This window comes from Oncorhynchus tshawytscha, linkage group LG14 (assembly GCF_018296145.1).
Source record: "Oncorhynchus tshawytscha isolate Ot180627B linkage group LG14, Otsh_v2.0, whole genome shotgun sequence".
Lineage (NCBI taxonomy): Eukaryota > Metazoa > Chordata > Actinopteri > Salmoniformes > Salmonidae > Oncorhynchus > Oncorhynchus tshawytscha.
Window position 1 is genome coordinate 44,724,444 of NC_056442.1, and position 24,014 is coordinate 44,748,457.

Here is a 24,014-nt window from a genome sequence, read left to right on the forward strand (position 1 = left end):
TGTCTGTCCCTCCTCCCCAACTCTCAGCATCTCTCCCTTTCTCTTTCCCTTTCTCTTTCCCACTCTCCATCCTCTGTCTGTCCCTCCTCCCCAACTCTCAGCATCTCTCCCTTTCTCTTTCACACTCTCCATCCTCTGTCTGTCCCTCCTCCCCAACTCTCAGCATCTCTCCCTTTCTCTTTCCCACTCTCCATCCTCTCTGTCCATCCTCCCTGACTCTCAGCATCTCTCCCTTTCTCTTTCCCACTCTCCATCCTCTCTGTCCATCCTCCCTGACTCTCAGCATCTCTACCTTTCTCTTTCCCACTCTCCATCCTCTGTCATTTCAAGGACAGCTTTTTTCCATCTACGTAACATTGCAAAAATCAGAAACTTTCTGTCCAAAAATGATGCAGAAAAATTAATCCATGCTTTTGTCACTTCTAGGTTAGACTACTGCAATGCTCTACTTTCCGGCTACCCAGATAAAGCACTAAATAAACTTCAGTTGGTGCTAAATATGGCTGCTAGAATCCTGACTAGAACCAAAAAATTTGATCATATTACTCCAGTGCTAGCCTCTCTACACTGGCTTCCTGTCAAAGCAAGGGCTGATTTCAAGGTTTTACTGCTAACCTACAAAGCATTACATGGGCTTGCTCCTACCTATCTCTCTGATTTGGTCCTGCCGTACATACCTACACGTACGCTACGGTCACAAGACGCAGGCCTCCTAATTGTCCCTAGAATTTCTAAGCAAACAGCTGGAGGCAGGGCTTTCTCCTATAGAGCTCCATTTTTATGGAATGGTCTGCCTACCCATGTCAGAGACGCAAACTCGGTCTCAACCTTTAAGTCTTTACTGAAGACTCATCTCTTCAGTGGGTCATATGATTGAGTGTAGTCTGGCCCAGGAGTGGGAAGGTGAACGGAAAGGCTCTGGAGCAACGAACCGCCCTTGCTGTCTCTGCCTGGCCGGTTCCCCTCTTTCCACTGGGATTCTCTGCCTCTAACCCTATTACAGGGGCTGAGTCACTGGCTTACTGGGGCTCTCTCATGCCGTCCCTGGAAGGGGTGCGTCACCTGAGTGGGTTGATTCACTGATGTGGTCATCCTGTCTGGGTTGGCGCCCCCCTTGGGTTGTGCCATGGCGGAGATCTTTGTGGGCTATACTTTGCCCTGTCTCAGGATGGTAAGTTGGTGGTTGAAGATATCACTCTAGTGGTGTGGGGGCTGTGCTTTGGCAAAGTGGGTGGGGTTATATCCTTCCTGTTTGGCCCTGTCCAGGGGTGTCCTCGGATGGGTCCACAGTGTCTCCTGACCCCTCCTGTCTCAGCCTCCAGTATTTATGCTGCAGTAGTTTATGTGTCGGGGGGCTAGGGTCAGTTTGTTATATCTGGAGTACTTCTCCTGTCCTATTCGGTGTCCTGTGTGACTCTAAGTGTGCGTTCTCTAATTCTCTCCTTCTCTCTCTCGGAGGACCTGAGCCCTAGGACCATGCCCCAGGATTACCTGACATGATGACTCCTTGCTGTCCCCAGTCCACCTGGCCGTGCTGCTGCTCCAGTTTCAACTGTTCTGCCTTCTTATTATTCGAACATGCTGATCATTTATGAACATTTGAACATCTTGGCCATGTTCTGTTATAATCTCCACCTGGCACAGCCAGAAGAGGACTGGCCACCCCACATATGCTCTCTCTAATTCTCTCTTTTTTTCTCTCTCTCGGAGGACCTGAGCCCTAGGACCATGCCCAAGGACAACCTGACATGATGACTCCTTGCTGTCCCCAGTCCATCTGGCCATGCTGCCGCTCCAGTTTCAACTGTTCTGCCTTATTATTATACGACCATGCTGGTCATTTATGAACATTTGAACATCTTGGCCATGTTCTGTTATAATCTCCACCCGGCACAGCCAGAAGAGGACTGGCCACCCCACATAGCCTGGTTCCTCTCTAGGTTTCTTCCTAGGTTTTGGCCTTTCTAGGGAGTTTTTCCTAGCCACCGTGCTTCTACACCTGCATTGCTTGCTGTTTGGGGTTTTAGGCTGGGTTTCTGTACAGCACTTTGAGATATCAGCTGATGTACGAAGGGCTATATAAATAAATTTGATTTTGATTTGTCAGTCCCTCCTCCCTAACTCTCAGCATCTCTCCCTTTCTCTTTCCCTTTCTCTGTCACACTCTCCATCCTCTCTGTCCCTCCTCCCTAACTCTCAGCATCTATCCCTTTCTCTTTCCCTTTCTCTTTCACACATTCCATCCTCTGTCTGTCCCTCCTCCCCAACTCTCAGCATTCAGCATCTCTTCCTCTCTTTCCCTTTCTCTTTCACACATTCCATCCTCTGTCTGTCCCTCCTCCCCAACTCTCAGCATCTCTCCCTTCTCTTTCCCTTTCTCTTTCACACATTCCATCCTCTGTCTGTCCCTCCTCCCCAACTATCAGCACCTCTCCCTTCTCTTTCCCTTTCTCTTTCACACATTCCATCCTCTGTCTGTCCCTCCTCCCCAACTATCAGCACCTCTCCCTTCTCTTTCCCTTTCTCTTTCACACATTCCATCCTCTGTCTGTCCCTCCTCCCCAACTCTCAGCATCTCTCCCTTCTCTTTCCCTTTCTCTTTCACACTCTCCATCCTCTGTCTGTACCTCCTCCCTAACTCTCAGCATCTCTTCCTCTCTCTTCACTCTTCTCATTGTCTCAACTTACCTTTTTTTCACTCATTCTCTCAGATTCTTCATTATTTCTATCTGTTTCTTACCATTGTCCCTCCAGTCCATATGTACTGTATGTTACTCTGTGTAATGTCTGTATTTATGTAGATAGAACATCAGAACAACATCTCAGGCAGCCATCTCAACTCCCTGTACAGCACGTTATCTCCCATGGTCCCCATGGGGACTAGACTGTGGTGAGGAGGGAGCTGTGCCATGCTGCATGAAGAGGTGTGTAGGGATTTCTGCTTGTTTGGTTGAACACAGGGACTGTAATTGTTAACACTTAGCTGGTTGTCTCTGTACAGTTAATCTCATTGGCTTGTAATGAGTTCTGTCTTCAGAGGACAGCAAAACAGACCTCTGGGAATAGTCATTCTGAATACACACTGTGTGCCCCTATGACTCTCTCTTTTTGAGGTTGTTTTTTCTTTCCCTCTTTGTATCCGTCCTCTTACACTTCCTCCTCCTCTTCCTCATCCTCATCATCCTCCTCTCCCCCTCTGTTTCCTCCTCCTCCTCCTCCTCCTCCTCTCAATCTGTGTTTATGATAAGGAGTTTATGCATGGGTCGCAATGGCATCGTTTTAGAGACATGAGTCATAATGCAGACACACACTGTTAAGAGATGTAAGTCACCTACTAAAAATAAATCTCCTAAAGGCAACAATCATCCCACAGATCTGTCTGCCAACACACACACAGGGAATGCCAGAAACACACACAGGGAACGCCAGAAACACACACACACACACAGGGAACGCCAGAAACACACACACACACACACACACACACAGGGAATGCCAGAAACACACACACACACACACACACACACACACACACAGGGAATGCCAGAAACACACACAGGGAACGCCAGAAACACACACACACACAGGGAACGCCAGAAACACACACACACACAGGGAACGCCAGAAACACACACACACACAGGGAACGCCAGAAACACACACACACACAGGGAATGCCAGAAACACACACAGGGAACGCCAGAAACACACACACACACAGGGAACGCCAGAAACACACACAGGGAACGCCAGAAACACACACACACACAGGGAACACCAGAAACACACACAGGGAACGCCAGAAACACACACACACACAGGGAATGCCAGAAACACACACAGGGAACGCCAGAAACACACACACACACAGGGAACGCCAGAAACACACACACACACAGGGAACGCCAGAAACACACACACACACAGGGAACGCCAGAAACACACACACACACAGGGAACGCCAGAAACACACACACACACAGGGAACGCCAGAAACACACACACACACACACACACAGGGAATGCCAGAAACACACACACACACACACAGGAATGCCAGAAACACACACAGGGAATGCCAGAAACACACACAGGGAACGCCAGAAACACACACACACAGGGAACGCCAGAAACACACACACACACAGGGAACGCCAGAACACACACACACAAACACACACAGGGAACGCCAGAAACACACACACACACACAGGGAATGCCAGAAACACACACAGGGAACGCCAGAAACACACACACACACAGGGAACGCCAGAAACACACACACACACAGGGAACGCCAGAAACACACACACACACAGGGAACGCCAGAAACACACACACACACAGGGAACGCCAGAAACACACACACACACAGGGAACGCCAGAAAACACACACACACACACACACAGGGAATGCCAGAAAACACACACACACACACACACACAGGGAATGCCAGAAACACACACAGGGAACGCCAGAAACACACACACACACAGGGAACGCCAGAAACACACACACACACAGGGAATGCCAGAAACACACACAGGGAACGCCAGAAACACACACACACACAGGGAACGCCAGAAACACACACAGGGAAAACACAGAACACACACACACACAGGGAACGCCAGAAACACACACAGGGAACGCCAGAAACACACACACACACAGGGAATGCCAGAAACACACACAGGGAACGCCAGAAACACACACACACACAGGGAACGCCAGAAACACACACACACACAGGGAACGCCAGAAACACACACACACACAGGGAACGCCAGAAACACACACACACACAGGGAACGCCAGAAACACACACACACACAGGGAACGCCAGAAACACACACACACACACGCCAGAAAAACACACACACACAGGGAACGCCAGAAAACACACACACACAGGGAACAGGGAACGCCAGAAACACACACACACACAGGGAATGCCAGAAAAACACACACAGGGAACGCCAGAAACACACACACACACAGGGAACGCCAGAAACACACACACACACACAGGGAATGCCAGAAACACACACAGGGAACGCCAGAACACACACACACACAGGGAACGCCAGAAACACACACACACACAGGGAATGCCAGAAACACACACACACACAGGGAACGCCAGAAACACACACACACACAGGGAATGCCAGAAACACACACAGGGAACGCCAGAAACACACACACACACAGGGAACGCCAGAAACACACACACACACAGGGAACGCCAGAAACACACACACACACAGGGAATGCCAGAAACACACACACACACGGAATGCCAGAAACACACACACACACACACACACACAGGGAATGCCAGAAACACACACACACACACAGGTAATGCCAGAAACACACACACACACACACACACACAGGGAATGCCAGAAACACACACACACACACAGGGAATGCCAGAAACACACACACAGGGAATGCCAGAAAACACACACACACACACAGGGAATGCCAGAAACACACACACAGGGAATGCCAGAAACACACACACAGGGAATGCCAGAAACACACACACACACACAGGGAATGCCAGAAACACACACACAGGGAACGCCAGAAACACACACACAGGGAACGCCAGAAACACACACACATGGAACGCCAGAAAAACACACACACAGGGAACGCCAGAAAACACACACACATACACAGGGAAACCCAGAAAACACACACACACACACAGGGAATGCCAGAAACACACACACACACAGGTAATGCCAGAAACACACACACACACACACACACACACACACAGGGAATGCCAGAAACACACACACAGGGAATGCCAGAAAACACACACACGCAGGGAAAGGCCAGAAACACACACACACAGGGAACGCCAGAAACACACACACACAGGGGAACGCCAGAAACACAAACACACACAGGGAACGCCAGAAACACACACACACAGGGAACGCCAGAAACACACACACACAGGGAACGCCAGAAACACACACACACAGGGAACGCCAGAAACACACACACACACACACACGCACACACAGAGAATGCCAGAAACACACACACACACACACACAGGGAATGCCAGAAACACACACACACACAGGGAATGCCAGAAACACACATACACACCAAGGGGAACGCCAGAAACACACACACACAGGGAACGCCAGAAACACACACACACAGGGAACGCCAGAAACACACACACACACACGCACACACAGAGAATGCCAGAAACACACACACACACACACACAGGGAATGCCAGAAACACACACACACACAGGGAATGCCAGAAACACACATACACACCAAGGGGAACGCCAGAAACACACACACACACACACACAGGGAACGCCAGAAACACACACACACACACACACACACAGGGAAAGCCAGAAACACACACACACACACACAGGGAACGCCAGAAACACACACACACACACAGGGAACGCCAGAAAACACTCACACAGGGAACGCCAGAAAACACACACACACACACACAGGGAAACCCAGAAACACACACACACACAGGGGAACGCCAGAAACACACACACGCAGGGAAACGCCAGAAACACACACACACAGGGAACGCCAGAAACACACACACACAGGGGAACGCCAGAAACACAAACACACACAGGGAACGCCAGAAACACAAACACACACAGGGAACGCCAGAAACACACACACACAGGGAACGCCAGAAACACAAACACACACACGGAACGCCAGAAACACACACACACAGGGAACGCCAGAAACACAAACACACAGGGAACGCCAGAACACACACACAGGGGAACGCCAGAAACACAAACACACACAGGGAACGCCAGAAACACAAACACACACAGGGAACGCCAGAAAAACACACACACACAGGGAACGCCAGAAACACACACACACACACAGGGAACGCCAGAAACACACACACACACACACACACAGGGAATGCCAGAAACACACATACACACCAAGGGGAACGCCAGAAACACACACACACACACACACAGGGAATGCCAGAAAAACACACACAGACAGGGAACGCCAGAAAAACACACACACACACAGGGAACGCCAGAAACACACGCACACACAGGGAACGCCAGAAAAAACACACACACACACGGAATGCCAGAAACACACACACAAACACAGGGAACGCCAGAAACACACACACACACACAGGGAACGCCAGAAACACACACACACACACACAGGGAACGCCAGAAACACACACACAGGGAACGCCTGAAACACACACACACACACACACACAGGGAACGCCAGAAACACACACACACACACACAGGGAACACCAGAAACACACACACACACACACAGGGAACGCCAGAAACACACACACACACGGAACGCCAGAAACACACACACACACACACACACACACACACACACAGGGAACGCCAGAAACACACACACACATACACAGGGAACACCAGAAACACACACACACACAGGGAACGCCAGAAACACACACACAAACACACAGGGAACGCCAGAAACACACACACACACACAGGGAATGCCAGAAACACACACACACAGGGAACGCCAGAAACACACACACACAGGGAACGCCAGAAACACACACAAACAGGGAACGCCAGAAAACACACACACACACACACAGGGAACGCCAGAAACACACACACACACACACACAGGGAACGCCAGAAACACACACACACACACACACACAGGGAACGCCAGAAACACACACACACACAGGGAACGCCAGAAACACACACACACACACACACACACAGGGAACGCCAGAAACACACACACACAGGGAACGCCAGAAACACACACACACACACAGGGAACGCCAGAAACACACACACACACACACACACAGGGAACGCCAGAAACACACACACACAGGGAACGCCAGAAACACACACACACACAGGGAACGCCAGAAACACACACACACACACACAGGGAATGCCAGAAACACACACACACACACACACACACACACACACACAGGGGAACGCCAGAAACACAAACACACAGGAAACGCCAGAAAACACACACACAGGGAACGCCAGAAAACACACACACATACACAGGGAAACCCAGAAACACACACACACACACACAGGCAACGCCAGAAACACACACACACACACAGGGGAACGCCAGAAACACACACACACAGGGGAACGCCAGAAACACACACACACAGGGAAACGCCAGAAACACACACACACAGGGAAACGCCAGAAACACACACACACAGGGGAACGCCAGAAACAAACACACACAGGGGAACGCCAGAAACACAAACACACACAGGGAACGCCAGAAACACACACACACAGGGAACGCCAGAAACACACACAGGGAATGCCAGAAACACACACACACACACATAGGGAATGCCAGAAACACACACACACACAGGGGAACGCCAGAAACACACACACACAGGGAACGCCAGAAACACACACACATGCAGGGAACGCCAGAAACACACACACACACACAGGGAATGCCAGAATCACACACACACACACACAGGGAATGCCAGAAACACACACACACACACACACACACACAGGGAATGCCAGAAACACACACACACAGGGAACGCCAGAAACACAGACACACACACAGGGAACGCCAGAAACAAACACACACACACAGGGAACGCCAGAATCACACACACACACAGGGAACGCCAGAAACACACACACACAGGGAACGCCAGAAACACACACACACACACAGGGAACGCCAGAAACACACACACACACACACAGGGAATGCCAGAAAACACACACACAGGGAACGCCAGAAACACACACACACACACAGGGAACGCCAGAAAACACACACACAGGGAACGCCAGAAAACACACACACACATACACAGGGAAACCCAGAAACACACACACACACAGGGGAACGCCAGAAACACACACACGCAGGGAAACGCCAGAAACACACACACACAGGGAACGCCAGAAACACACACACACAGGGGAACGCCAGAAACACAAACACACACAGGGAACGCCAGAAACACAACACACACACAGGGAACGCCAGAAACACACACACACAGGGAACGCCAGAAACACAACACACACACAGGGAACGCCAGAAACACACACACACAGGGAATGCCAGAAACACAAACACACAGGGAACGCCAGAAAACACACACACAGGGGAACGCCAGAAACACAAACACACACAGGGAACGCCAGAAAACACAAACACACACAGGGAACGCCAGAAACACACACACACAGGGAACGCCAGAAACACACACACACACACAGGGAACGCCAGAAACACACACACACACACACACACACAGGGAATGCCAGAAAACACACACACACAGGGAACGCCAGAAACACACACACACACACACACAGGGAATGCCAGAAAACACACACAGACAGGGAACGCCAGAAAACACACACACACACAGGGAACGCCAGAAACACACGCACACACAGGGAACGCCCAAAACACACACACACACGGAATGCCAGAAACACACACACAAACACAGGGAACGCCAGAAACACACACACACACACAGGGAACGCCACACACACACACACACACAGGGAACGCCAGAAACACACACACAGGGAACGCCAGAAAACACACACACACACACACACACAGGGAACGCCAGAAACACACACACACACACACAGGGAACACCAGAAACACACACACACACACACAGGGAACGCCAGAAAACACACACACACGGAACGCCAGAACACACACACACACACACACACACACACACACACACAGGGAACGCCAGAAAAACACACACACACACACACAGGGAACACCAGAAACACACACACACACAGGGAACGCCAGAAACACACACACAAACACACAGGGAACGCCAGAAACACACACACACACACAGGGAATGCCAGAAACACACACACACAGGGAACGCCAGAAACACACACACACAGGGAACGCCAGAAACACACACAAACACAGGGAACGCCAGAAACACACACACACACACACAGGGAACGCCAGAAACACACACACACACACACACAGGGAACGCCAGAAACACACACACACACACACACACAGGGAACGCCAGAAACACACACACACACAGGGAACGCCAGAAACACACACACACACACACACACACACAGGGAACGCCAGAAACACACACACACAGGGAACGCCAGAAACACACACACACACACAGGGAACGCCAGAAAACACACACACACACACACACACAGGGAACGCCAGAAACACACACACACAGGGAACGCCAGAAACACACACACACACAGGGAACGCCAGAAACAACACACACACACACAGGGAATGGAAACACACACACACAACACACACACACACACAGGGGAACGCCAGAAACACAAACACACAGGAAACGCCAGAAAACACACACACAGGGAACGCCAGAAAAACACACACACATACACAGGGAAACCCAGAAACACACACACACACACACACACACACACAGGAACGCCAGAAACACACACACACACACAGGGGAACGCCAGAAACACACACACACAGGGGAACGCCAGAACACACACACACACAGGGAAACGCCAGAAAACACACACACACAGGGAACGCCAGAAACACACACACACAGGGGAACGCCAGAAACAAACACACACAGGGAACTGCCAGAAACACAAACAGGGAATGCCAGAAACACACACACACACACATAGGGAATGCCAGAAACACACATACACACACAGGGGAACGCCAGAAACACACACACACAGGGAACGCCAGAAACACACACACATGCAGGGAACGCCAGAAACACACACACACACACAGGGAATGCCAGAAATCACACACACACACACAGGGAATGCCAGAAAACACACACACACACACACACACACACAGGGAATGCCAGAAACACACACACACAGGGAACGCCAGAAACACACACACACACAGGGAACGCCAGAAACACACACACACGGAACGCCAGAATCACACACACACACAGGGAACGCCAGAAACACACACACACAGGGAACGCCAGAAACACACACACACACACAGGGAACGCCAGAAACACACACACACACACACAGGGAATGCCAGAAACACACACACACAGGGAATGCCAGAAACACACATACACACCAAGGGGAACGCCAGAAACTCACACACACACACACACAGGGAATGCCAGAAAAACACACACAGACAGGGAACGCCAGAAAACACACACACACAGGGAACGCCAGAAACACACACACACACAGGGAACGCCCAAAACACACACACACGGAATGCCAGAAACACACACACACACACACACACAGGGAACGTCAGAAAACACACACACAGGGAACGCCTGAAACACACACACACACACACAGGGAATGCCAGAAACACACACACACAGGGAACACCAGAAACACACACACACACAGGGAACGCCAGAAACACACACACACACGGAATGCCAGAAACACACACACACACACAGGGAACGCCAGACACACACACACACACACACACACACACACAGGGAACGCCAGAAACACACACACACACAGGGAACGCCAGAAACACACACACAAACACACAGGGAACGCCAGAAAACACACACACACACAGGGAACGCCAGAAACACACACACACAGGGAACGCCAGAAACAACACACACACACACACACACACACAGGGAACGCCAGAAACACACACACACAGGGAACACCAGAAACACACACACACACACACAGGGAACGCCAGAAACACACACACACACACAGGGAACGCCAGAAACACACACACACAGGGAACGCCAGAAACACACACACATACACAGGGAACGCCAGAAAACACACACACACACACACACAGGGAATGCCAGAAACACACACACACAGGGAACGCCAGAAACACACACACACACACACAGGGAACGCTAGAAACACACACACACACACACACACACAGGGAATGCCAGAAAACACACACACACACAGGGGAACGCCAGAAACACAAACACACAGGAAACGCCAGAAAACACACACACAGGGAACGCCAGAAACACACACACACACAGGGAACGCCAGAACACACACACACACAGGGGAACGCCAGAAAAACACACACACACACAGGGAAACCCAGAAAAACACACACACACACACAGGCAACGCCAGAAACACACACACACACAGGGGAACGCCAGAAACACACACACACAGGGAAACGCCAGAAACACACAGACAGGGAAACGCCAGAAACACACACACACAGGGGAACGCCAGAAACACACACACAGGGAACGCCAGAAACACAAACACACACAGGGAACGCCAGAAACACACACACACAGGGAACGCCAGAAACACACACACACAGGGAACGCCAGAAACACACACAGGGAATGCCAGAAACACACACACACACACACACAGGGAATGCCAGAAACACACATACACACACAGGGGAACACACGCCAGAAACACACACACACAGGGAACGCCAGAAACACACACACATGCAGGGAACGCCAGAAACACACACACACACACAGGGAATGCCAGAATCACACACACACACACAGGGAATGCCAGAAACACACACACACACACACACACACAGGGAATGCCAGAAACACACACACACAGGGAACGCCAGAAACACAGACACACACACAGGGAACGCCCGAAAACACACACACACGGAACGCCAGAATCACACACACACACAGGGAACGCCAGAAACACACACACACAGGGAACGCCAGAAACACACACACACACACAGGGAACGCCAGAAACACACACACACACACACAGGGAATGCCAGAAACACACACACACAGGGAATGCCAGAAACACACACACACACCAAGGGGAACGCCAGAAACACACACACACACACACACAGGGAATGCCAGAAAAACACACACAGACAGGGAACGCCAGAAACACACACACACACAGGGAACGCCAGAAACACACACACACACAGGGAACGCCCGGAATGCCAGAACACACACACACAGGGAATGCCAGAAACACACACACACACACACACACAGGGAACGTCAGAAACACACACACAGGGAACGCCTGAACACACACACACACACACACACAGGGAATGCCAGAAACACACACACACAGGGAACACCAGAAACACACACACACACAGGGAACGCCAGAAACACACACACACACGGAACGCCAGAAAAACACACACACACACACACAGGGAACGCCAGAAACACACACACACACACACACACACACACACAGGGAACGCCAGAAACACACACACACACAGGGAACGCCAGAAACACACACACAAACACACAGGGAACGCCAGAAACACACACACACACACAGGGAACGCCAGAAACACACACACACAGGGAACGCCAGAAACACACACACACACACACACACAGGGAACGCCAGAAACACACACACACAGGGAACACCAGAAACACACACACCACACAGGGAACGCCAGAAACACACACACACACACAGGGAACGCCAGAAACACACACACACAGGGAACGCCAGAAACACACACACATACACAGGGAACGCCAGAAAACACACACACACACACACAGGGAATGCCAGAAACACACACACACAGGGAACGCCAGAAACACACACACACACACACAGGGAACGCTAGAAAAACACACACAGGGAACACACACACACACACACAGGGAATGCCAGAAAAACACACACACACACAGGGGAACGCCAGAAACACAAACACACAGGAAACGCCAGAAAACACACACACAGGGAACGCCAGAAACACACACACACACAGGGAAACGCCAGAAACACACACACACAGGGGAACGCCAGAAAACACACACACATACACAGGGAAACCCAGAAACACACACACACACACAGGCAACGCCAGAAACACACACACACACAGGGGAACGTCAGAAACACACACACACAGGGAAACGCCAGAAACACACAGACAGGGAAACGCCAGAAACACACACACACACAGGGGAACGCCAGAAACAAACACACACAGGGAACGCCAGAAACACAAACACACACAGGGAACGCCAGAAACACACACACACAGGGAACGCCAGAAACACACACACACAGGGAACGCCAGAAACACACACAGGGAATGCCAGAAACACACACACACACACACATAGGGAATGCCAGAAACACACATACACACACAGGGGAACGCCAGAAACACACACACACAGGGAACGCCAGAAACACACACACACACAGGGAACGCCAGAAACACACACACACACACACAGGGAATGCCAGAAACACACACACACACACACACACAGGGAATGCCAGAAACACACACACACAGGGAACGCCAGAAACACAGACACACACACAGGGAACGCACAAACACACACACACGGAACGCCAGAAACACACACACACACACACAGGGAACGCAAGAAACATACACACACACACACACAGGGAACGCCAGAAACATACACACACACACAGGGAACGCCAGAAACACACACACACACACACAGGGAACACCAGAAACACACACAGGGAACGCCAGAAACACACACACACACACACACACAGGGAACGCCAGAAACACACACACACACACAGGGAACACCAGAAACACACACACAAACACAGGGAACGCCAGAAACACACACACACACAAACACACAGGGAACGCCAGAAACACACACACACACACACACAGGGAAAGCCAGAAAACACACACACACACACAGGGAACGCCAGAAACACACACACTCACACAGGGAACGCCAGAAACACACACACACACAGGGAACTCCAGAAACACACACAGACACAGGGAACTCCAGAAACACACACACACACACGCAGGGAACGCCAGAAACACACACACACACACACACACACAGGGAACGCCAGAAACACACACACAGGGAACACCTGAAACACACACACACACACGGAATGCCAGAAACACACACACACACACACACACGGAATGCCAGAAACACACACAGGGAATGCCAGAAACACACACACAGGGAATGCCAGAAACACACACACAGGGAATGCCAGAAACACACACACACACACGGAATGCCAGAAAACACACACACACACACACAGGGAATGCTGAAAACACACACAGAGGGAACGCCAGAAACACACACACAGGGAACGCCAGAAACACACACACAGGGAACGCCAGAAAACACACACACAGGGAACGCCAGAAAACACACACACACACACACAGGGAAACCCAGAAAACACACACACACAGGGGAACGCCAGAAACACACACACGCAGGGAAACGCCAGAAACACACACACACAGGGAACGCCAGAAACACACACACACAGGGGAACGCCAGAAACACAAACACACACAGGGAACGCCAGAAACACAAACACACACAGGGAACGCCAGAAACACACACACAGGGGAACGCCAGAAACACAAACACACACAGGGAACGCCAGAAACACAAACACACACAGGGAATGCCAGAAACACACACACACAGGGAACACCAGAAACACAAACACACACACGGAACGCCAGAAACACACACACACAGGGAACGCCAGAAACACACACACACAGGGAACGCCAGAAACACACACACACACACAGGGAACGCCAGAAACACACACACACACACAGGGAACGCCAGAAACAACACACACACACACACACACAGGGAATGCCAGAAACACACATACACACCAAGGGGAACGCCAGAAACACACACACACACACACACACACACAGGGAATGCCAGAAAAACACACACAGACAGGGAACGCCAGAAAAACACACACACACACACAGGGAACGCCAGAAACACACACACACACAGGGAACGCCCCAAAACACACACACACACGGAATGCCAGAAACACACACACAAACACAGGGAACGCCAGAAACACACACACACACACAGGGAACGCCAGAAACACACACACACACACACAGGGAATGCCAGAAACACACACACAGGGAACGCCTGAACACACACACACACACACACACACACAGGGAACGCCAGAAACACACACACACACACACAGGGAACACCAGAAACACACACACACACACAGGGAACGCCAGAAACACACACACACGGAACGCCAGAAACACACACACACACACACACACACAGGGAACGCCAGAAACACACACACACACACACAGGGAACACCAGAAACACACACACACACAGGGAACGCCAGTAACACACACACAAACACACAGGGAACGCCAGAAACACACACACACACACAGGGAATGCCAGAAACACACACACACAGGGAACGCCAGAAACACACACACACAGGGAACGCCAGATACACACACAAACAGGGAACGCCAGAAACACACACACACACACACAGGGAACGCCAGAAACACACACACACACACACAGGGAACGCCAGAAACACACACACACACACACACAGGGAACGCCAGAAACACACACACACACAGGGAACGCCAGAAACACACACACACACACACACACACACAGGGAACGCCAGAAACACACACACACAGGGAACGCCAGAAACACACACACACAGGGAACGCCAGAAACACACACACACACACACACACACACACACAGGGAACGCCAGAAAACACACACACACAGGGAATGCCAGAAACACACACACACACAGGGAACGCTAGAAACACACACACACACACACACACACACAGGGAATGCCAGAAACACACACACACACACACACACAGGGGGAACGCCAGAAACACAAACACACAGGAAACGCCAGAAAACACACACACAGGGAACGCCAGAAAACACACACACATACACAGGGAAACCCAGAAACACACACACACACACACAGGCAACGCCAGAAACACACACACACACAGGGGAACGCCAGAAACACACACACACAGGGGAACGCCAGAAACACACACACACAGGGAAACGCCAGAAACACACACACAGGGAAACGCCAGAAACACACACACACAGGGGAACGCCAGAAACAAACACACACAGGGGAACGCCAGAAACACAAACACACACAGGGAACGCCAGAAACACACACACACACAGGGAACGCCAGAAACACACACACACAGGGAACGCCAGAAACACACACAGGGAATGCCAGAAACACACACACACACACATAGGGAATGCCAGAAACACACATACACACACAGGGGAACGCCAGAAACACACACACACAGGGAACACCAGAAACACACACACATGCAGGGAACACCAGAAACATACACACACACACGGAACGCCAGAAACACACACACACACAGGGAACGCCAGAAACACACACACACACACACAGGGAACGCCAGAAACACACACACACACACAGGGAACGCCAGAAACACACACACACACACACACAGGGAACGCCAGAAACACACACACACACACACACACAGGGAACGCCAGAAACACACACACACAGGGAAGGCCAGAAACACACACACACAGGGAACGCCAGAAACACACACACACACACACACACAGGGAACGCCAGAAACACACACACACACACACACACACACACACACACACACAGGGAACACCAGAAACACACACACACACACAGGGAACGCCAGAAACACACACACACACACAGGGAACGCCAGAAACACACACACACACAGGGAACGCCAGAAACACACACAGGGAACGCCAGAAACACACACACACACAGGGAACGCCAGAAACACACACACACAGGGAACACCAGAAACACACACACACACACAGGGAACGCCAGAAACACACACACACACACACAGGGAACGCCAGAAACACACACAGGGAACGCCAGAAACACACACACACAGGGAACGCCAGAAACACACACACACACACACAGGGAACACCAGAAACACACACACACACACACACAGGGAACACCAGAAACACACACACACACACACACACACACAGGGAACGCCAGAAACACACACACACACACACACACACACACAGGGAATGCCAGAAACACACACACACACACACACACACACAGGGAACGCCAGAAACACACACACACACACACACACACACACAGGGAATGCCAGAAACACACACACACACACACACACAGGGAATGCCAGAAACACACACACACACACAGGGGAATGCCAGAAACACAAACACACAGGAAACGCCAGAAACACACACACACAGGGAACGCCAGAAACACACACACACACACACACAGGGAATGCCAGAAACACACACACACACACACAGGGAACGCCAGAAACACACACACACACAGGGAACGCGAGAAACACATACATGTGCAACACATACTGTACACCCACACAAAAACACACAGGGAAGGCAAGAAATGTAATTTGTTTTGAAAGTAAACAAGCTAATCAAATAGCAAGGATTTTTAGACCAAATCAAACTGATTTGCCCATTGGCAAAATGGAGTAGGTTGTTCAGTTTCAATATAAATGAATATCCCCCCAACTCCAATCAGGCTGTTTAATCCTAAAATTGTAACGGCTGTCGTCGGATGAAGAAGGAGACCAAGGTGCAGTGTGGTAAGTGTTCATGATAAATGTATTACTCCAAACACTCTAACAAAATAACAAAGATTGAAAACCGAAGCAGTCCTGTCAGGTGCAGACACTAAACAGAAAATAACTACCCACAAAACCCAAACGAAACAGGACAACTTATATATGATCCCCAATCAGAGACAACGATAGACAGCTGATTGGGAACCACACCAACATAGAAATAAAGAATGCCCACCCTAGTTACACCCTGGCCTAACCAAAATAGAGCATAAAAGCCTCTCTATGGCCAGGGCGTGACAATAATGCTGGCTGCATATCCTCTGTGCTCAACACTATCCCAGGGCTCTGATGCTTTCCAATGAAATAGTAGAACCTGTAACACTTTGACCTTGTGGATGTTACCCTATTACTCATTTCTACCAGCAACCACAGAAGTTGTCATACTAATGTATTAACATATAAATCATTGTACATCTCCTTCAATCTCATAGAATGGCAACTACTTCCATCACTACTGGTGTCATCACACTCATCATCACTCATCACTTGAAACCTCATTTAATTCTCTCACCAGGGACCTCAACAAACAGCTGTTACAAATCTCACCACCTTCATCAGATCAGCACAGCTTGTGATAATTCTCCACTCTCTAGCTAAACTCCAAACTCCAAACACATAAGTACACTGTAGAATCCACTTTCTAACGCGGCCACTTTTCGTGTGTACGTTCTGCTTCTTGTTGTTAAGCGTTTTAGAAGCGTTGTTGTAGCTCCTTGTTTATCCCGGCGGGGGAACTGGTGGGTTTGGAGCGCTGAAGAAACGGTCCTCCTCTGTTAAACCTGTTTATTTACATTGACAGTTTTATTATAGCGCTCTAGTCATTACACACACACACCCACACAGAGCTCAACTCATTTGCATAGCTAATGAAGCCATATTTTCAGTCCCCGTTAAGATTTAAGATGGCAGTTGTCTAATTGGAACATTAGCTATAAGAGCCCTTTTTCTATTAAACTCAGTTTGCATGGATCTAATAAATCATAGTCCCTGTTGCTGGGGACAAATGTACTTTTTTTGTTTTTTTCAGAGGAGATGAATAGTATGAAACAAGTTCATTGATTTGGCCTCGTTTTGTAATGGAAGAAAAACTGTTTGAAGCACATAAGCTTTTTAAATCCTTGCCTTTCTTTGAGCCGGTTGAGGAACGAGTGAAGATGATTGGCAAGACAAGGAGATGTGGAGGATAGCGGATAGAGGGAGAGGGAGGAGAGGAGTGATGGAGGGAGAGGGAGGAGGATGTGTGTAATAATGTGTGGAGGATAGAGGGAGAGGGGACGAGGAGGAGAGTGATGGAGGGAGAGGGAAGTGTGGAGTAGAAAGGGCTTCGTGGATGATTTGGGCTTAAACGTGTTTCTCTGTTCAGTTTATAGTGGAGATCCTCATCTATGAGAGGAGGAAGATGAAGATGAGGAAGTAGAGGAGGGGAAATAGTCTGTCCATCAAACAGATAGTCCAGCCTGCGCATAGTGAGTCGGTCCATCCCACCAGTACACTGTAAGACATTTGACTGTACTGCATCACACAACCAAGCACATATCGTATGCACATGTACACACACACACACACACACACACAAACCTTTGGCTCCACTATAAAGCTCACGTCACCCCATCTCACACCATATTCACAGACACACACACACACACGTACACACACACACACACACACACACACACACACACACACACAAACACACACACACACACACACAAACCTATGGCTCCATTATAAAGCTCACGTCACCCCATCTCACACCATATTCACGCACACACACACACACACACACACACACACACACACACACACACACAGCCCTCTGCGGGCCTTGGGAGTGCTGCTCATTGGGACTCCTGCTGGTGAGGAGATGGGAATTTTAATGAACTCTGCCCAGCAGGGATCTCCTTTTCCACCCTGCTTCACTCTTGCAGTCGCTCTCTCCTTTTCTCTATTATCGCTCGACTTGTGGGTTTCACTCTGTCCATTTCTCATTTCCTTCTTCCTAAGGAGGGATAGGAGTGTGTCAACAACCTTCAGATACCACTGAACCCACTGTGCTATAATAATGTGATTGACAAGTGTGACTGTAATTTGATTGACAGGCCTATGAGTGGCTTGGAGTGGGTGGGGACTGTTTTGGCTGCAGCCTAGGCAATACACACACCTGGGTGCACCAGTAAGATATGTGTGGAAACAATATTGTTGGTAAGTACTGTACTGGGAATGATGGGTCAGGCAGAGGTGGTGGCAGCTAATAGAAGTTAGAAAGAGGAAGCAGCTGAGGTTATATTTGTTCTGTGTGAAGAACATCCACACACACCTGCAGACCTCAGCTGGTCAGGCCACTAGAGAGAACAAAGGGAAAATACAAGAAAGGAGAAAAGAAAGGGGGAGGTGGCAAAAAAGAAAAAGACAGAGAGAGAGACAGAGGCGGAGAGAAGAGAGAAGCGAGAGAGACAGAAAGAGGAGATAAGAGAAGAGAGAGGAGAAAGAAGAGAAAGACAGAGAGACAGAGCGACAGAAAGAGAGAGACAGAGAGACAGAGCGACAGAGAGAGGGAGAGAGAGAGAGACAGAGAGAGAGAGAGAGAGAGAGACAGAGAGAGAGCCAGAAAGAGAGCCAGAGAGAGAGAGAGAGAGACAAAGAGAGAAGACAGAGAGAGGAGATAAGAGAAGAGAGGGAGAAGACGAACTGGCACAGAGAGACAGGAAACACAGGGATAAATACAATGGGAAAAATAAGTGGCATCTGGAGGGGGTGGAGACAATCACAAAGACAGATGAAACAGATCAGGGCATGATCATCTTCGGTTTCCCCCTCAGAGAAAATGTAACTTGTCTTTGCTTGTCCCAAAATCCTAGCTTGTCCCAAAATAAAATGTAACAATTGATATTTTCTTCTCTGTTGCTTACTATATTAAAATTCCAAAACAAAAAACGTTTTATTGAAAATCTCCCCTACAGCTGTAAACAAATACTCCAGTATTTCAAAGAGAAGCTTTATCCTCTCACACTCCATTAAACAGTGAAAAATGGTTTATTTTATGTTACAAAAAGGACATCCATCTTCAACATCTGAGTTAATAACAGATACAAAAGCATAAACTGCAATGATGCCATGCAAAATCCTGCATTGTCTCCAGTGCCCTTTTGTAACAGTGGCTTGTACAGTGCTCTCCATGCTGGCTTTACCTTGTCACCAATACCCAGGTTTACCCTCCAAAGAGTGTATTTTCTATTCTTCAATATATCTTTATTCAAAATCTGTATGAGTCTTTCCCATTCACCTCATTCAAACCACCTCTGCCAACCCTCTCAAATCCAGCAATAAAGCCTTTCTGTCTGACTCAGGGATGTTGGGTGTAATCCCTCATCTGGGGAATGGGACATTTTCATCTTGTGCCTTCTTATTATTATTATTTAGCATAAACAACTCTTCTACTGATAGAGCCTTCCTGCAGCTTCCCAGCAGTTGTCTGACAATCCTTTCCGACCTCACCCACAAATGTTCAGCCACCCATCCTCCATCCATTAAAAAGGGCACAGCCATGGCAATTAACCGTTATAGGGTGATGATTTTGCCCTTCACCAGAATCTTGGAGAAATGTGGGTCCAGCTGCAGTTGTACAATCCATTCTTGCCTCATACACCAAAGGTTCCTCCGCTGGAGAGCATCTTGACACATTCATTATGCTCCAAACCCTAAGAAGGCCTCTGTAAAACGGAGGTACACCCTCCCTAGAAATCTGGCTACTATCAACCAAAGATAAAGCCTTCTTTAAACCTAATCCCCCGACCTGCTGTAATACAAGACCTGCCACCCTTCTACAAATCACATTTTCTGGTCCATAAAGCAACCTTTGATTAAACTGAAACCGGAAAGCAGCAGCCCTACCAGCAAGATGTACAAGACCATGTCCCCCCTCCTCTTTTGACAAATACAAAACACTTTGTGGAACCCAATGATATTTATCCCAAAATAAATCTACAATAATCGCCTGTATCTTAGCCAGAATGACAACTGATGCCACATGCAGAAACAACCACATTGTTAACAATAATAGTGTGTCCGCCTGTATGACATTCGAGATAACAACCAACGTCATGTCCTCATCCTCCCTCCCACCATTTCAAGCACCCCATTCCAATTTTTTTCCATTGTACCCTCATCCCCTTGGTACACTCCAATATACTTAAAACCTCCCTTACACCATTCCAACCCCCTAGCAAAGCCATGATGCCTCCAGACCATTTTTCAATCTGTGAAGCACAACTTTTTTCTCCATTTACCTTTTCAGAGGATATTCCCCTAAACTGACCAACCATGAGACTCAAACTATCCATCTCTGCTTGATGTTTCGCTACAATAACTACCTCATCAGCAATAGGCTGAGAGACCAATTGGAGGAATATACTCTGAAAGGTAAACCCCTTTAATACAACTTCTAATGTTATTTAGTAGTGGCTCTATAGCGATGGCATATAACATTCCTGACAAAGAACACCCCTGCCTAATACCTCTACACACTTTAAAAGGAGCACTCAAGCCACTGTTAACTTTCAGTACACTTTCAATGTCACCATACATCACCCTAATCATGGCAATAAAACCAGAGCTGAAACCATAAGACTCAAAAGTGTGCCATAAGTATTGATGTTCAACTCGGTCAAATGCCAGTTCCTGATCAATTGAAATAAGCCCAGCATCCAACCCAATAGCCTTAGAGATGTCCAAAATATCCTGAATCAGGGAAATGTTATCCCCTACCTGCCAGCCCGGGAACACAGTAGGACTGGTCCGTATGTATGATTTGCCCCATCACCTCCCTCAGTCACACCTGTTGGACAAAGCCTTGGACAGGATCTTATAATCAGTGCACAATAAAGCCACCGGCCTCCAGTTCTTCACCTTCCTAGGGTCACCCTTTTTTGGCATCCATTTCGGAGATTCCCTGAAACGAACTTCTCACCAATGCCCTCTGTGCTGTGACACCCTGCAGGTCTGCCAATGCTGCTTTTTTTCTCTTCAGGGCCTGAGTATGGCCTCGATCGCCTGTGGTCTCAACTATTGTCGGGAGTTCAACTATTTCAGACTCTAGGGCGTTCATTGATCTGGTGATGTCTCTGGTGACATTCATAGTGTACTGATTACAGAATTGTTGAATCTGGATTTTCCCTATATCCCACCACTGTTGAAGGGATAACAAACTGGCCTTTTGAGACCTCCACTTCTCTCAGAAACCTCTCCACTTGTCCCAGAAACCTCTCCACTTCTCCCAGAAACATCTCCACTTCTCCCAGAAACATCTCCACTTCTCCCAGAAACATCTCCACTTCTC